This window comes from Vulpes vulpes, chromosome 3 (assembly GCF_048418805.1).
Source record: "Vulpes vulpes isolate BD-2025 chromosome 3, VulVul3, whole genome shotgun sequence".
In the NCBI taxonomy this organism is placed as follows: Eukaryota; Metazoa; Chordata; class Mammalia; order Carnivora; family Canidae; genus Vulpes; species Vulpes vulpes.
Genome location: NC_132782.1, coordinates 141,791,821 through 141,794,914, shown reverse-complemented (window position 1 = coordinate 141,794,914; position 3,094 = coordinate 141,791,821).

Below are 3,094 nucleotides of genomic sequence, written 5' to 3'. Positions count from 1 at the left end.
CACTGAAATCCTGGGAAGTTCAGAGACACAGCTGGACCTCAGGAGCAAATGGGAGTCGTGGCTCCAAATCCACCAGGACTTTGTCTCTAATTCTTATCTTTGCTTCTCTCTCTACAGAACAGCTGCCCAAATATATCGGAAAGCATTGTTTTTACATCTTAGGAAATCCATCACAGGAAAGTAACCCTTTCTCGGTTTCAATTAAAAAATTCCACTTGGTTTAGTCATATGCCCAACTCAAGATCAATCAAGGATTTCTCAGGGAAGGTCACATAGGATAACGACAGCTTCCTTGGGAGTGAAATATCTGTAGAAATATGTGGAACAATTCCCAGCAGAGGTGAGGTGGGAGCAGAAAGGTGAATTTGGGGAGGTGAGGAGTAACTCTTGGTACTAGGAAGCAAAATAACGCATTTGCTTCTGCAGAAACTCAGATCTTTTTTTCTCAGCATTTTCAGTCCAGTTACTATCCTGCAAAAATTTGCAAGCCTCACCAGAAACTTTTTGTTTTTAGACAGAAGAGACAACCTAATTTTTTTCCTTTTCATTTTTCTTCTTTTCTGTTATGATTTATTTCTAATTTCCTTTTCTCATCCCTAAATTATCATTTTAATCTCTCTGAACCTCCACACAGCATACAGTGCTGTATTACCATTAAATACCATCTACCACCTTATATTATTCTCAGCATAATCATCTGAGGCTGCCTTCACTCTTTGGACACATAGTTCCTAAAAATACAGTTTGGGATTTGAAATCCTCAAAGATAAGCCTTCAGACTTTTTTGATTGTGAGCCAAATGAAAATTATTTTATGCATCATATTTTAGTACAGACTCACATATTATCCACATACATATATGCTTAGGAATGAAAAGTTTTGTGAAAAAGGTAATAGTTCTGAGATGAAAAAATTCTCTTAATCTGTATTTTTTTTGTTTCTAAAAAAAAGGAGTAAAAACTATACAGAAGATAACCATCTAAGAATCCTAAATACCATATCCTAAACAGTATGGAAAATATATGAACAGTATCATAAAGAAGCATGCGGGGACCACTCCTCCATTAAAAAAAAAAGTGATTACACTTTACTGTTTTCAGGTAAACCTACAGTGTAAGTTATTTTAGCAAAGATTTGATGAAATAAGTTTTCACTAGAAAGAATAGGCAGCGGGCAATGGGCATTCAGGCTGAATGAATATTAAAACAAGTAACTGATCATTTTATCTTGCTTGCTCTTCCCTGTATATACACATCATTTAAGAAGATTTCAGATTGGATAATGATAGTACAGTAACAACAATTAAAATCATATACTGCACACTGACAATGCAAGGCACCATACCTACATTAATTTTACTTAATTCTCATAACCTTGTGAGTATAGATATTTTTTATCCCTGCTTCACAGTTGAGTTTGATCATGTTATTTTGCCCTAAGTCTCACTGCTATAAGTTTTTTTAAATCAGAAATTAACCCCCCCCCCCAAAAAAAAAGAAATTAAACCCAGGTCGTTCTCATTCGTTAGTTGGAGCTTTTAGCTATATGGTCTGTCCTACTCTTTGCTCACTATCTTCCCAACTCCCAGCTACCAAGTTATGACCTATCACCAGATTATGGTTGGTTACTACCATAATCTGATACATATGTTCCAGCTATCACATAGAAATTTTAGCAAAAACAGTTCTTATAGTTATTGCCATTTTTTTCTTGTAGATCTTGCCTATCCAAAATTAAAGTTAAAAACTCAGTCTTTAAAAAAAAAAAAAACAAAAAAACAAAAAAACTCAGTCTTTCATTTTTATTAGTTACATTTTAAAGCTTTTTTTCTTTAAGATTATTTATTTATTCATGAGAGACACACAGAGAGAGGCAGAGACATAGACAGAGGGAGAAGCAGGCTCCCTGTGGGAGCCCAAATGGGACTTGAAGCCAGAACTCTGGGATCACACCCTGAGCTGAAGGCAGACATTCAACCACTGAGCCACCCAGGCGTCCCTGTACTAGTTACATTTTAGGGGCTCAACAGCTGCATTTGGCTTAAAGCTACCTTACTGGAGAGCAGAAATACATAATTGTATTTCGCCGTCATTGCAGACAATTCTATTGGATAGCATTGTTCTTGACTTTAACAAATTACCTTAAAAATCAGACATAGTTTCTATAATATTGAACTAAAGAGCAATTTGAGCCATACATACTCTGATTATGGTCTAAATCCTTTGCAACTATGAAATGTGATTTGATACTACTTTCTTCCCACTCCTATTCTTTAGTTGCCACTTGTGAAAATTAATATCCTGAATCCTCAGAAAAACTCAGTCATTCTCATAAATCTATACTTATGTCTACCATTTATTCTATTAATGGAAGCACCTTAATCTTAAAAACAACAACTACCTTGTAAAATTAATTAAATATTTATTCAATTCTGATTGGCCCATGTAGTTCAGTGTCAGTAGGTCCCCAGCAATTAGATAATGCAAATGAAATTCTTGGCTCTCTCTATACAACCTTGATGTGCTAGAGTCATTCATTCTTTTCTTTTTTTTTTTTTTTTTTTATCAAACTTGCACTGAGTGGCTACTTGTGACAGATAATGTGATAAGTTCATGGAATATATAAAAATATAGTCAGGTCATCCTAGATCTTGCAAGTGCTATTAAATATGCTCTCCACAGGAATAGGATTTTAATTGTTCTTGTATCCTACTATATCCCTAGCACCATTTTGCACACAGTACCTACCTGTAAGACATACTTTTAAATGAATGAGTAAATAATTTTCTTTCATTTGAACTCATCTTTTTCATATAATACATAGAGAAAAATATGGTGAAAGTAGCTGGCCAAAATTCTAATCCCATTCTGTTTGCCCACTCCCTGTAGACAAGGTTTTAATGTAATTTAATTTAAAGCAAAATTTTCTTACATAAAAACCTCAAATAAATCTCAAATGTATTACTTAGATACTGCTTTTCCTAATAGGTTTAAAATGTAAGCTAAATTATAAATTGAAACAGCAGGCCTAAAATTAGATATGAATTCCTTTGTGGTGCTGGTCATCACACTTCACATACCTGATTCCATGGAAG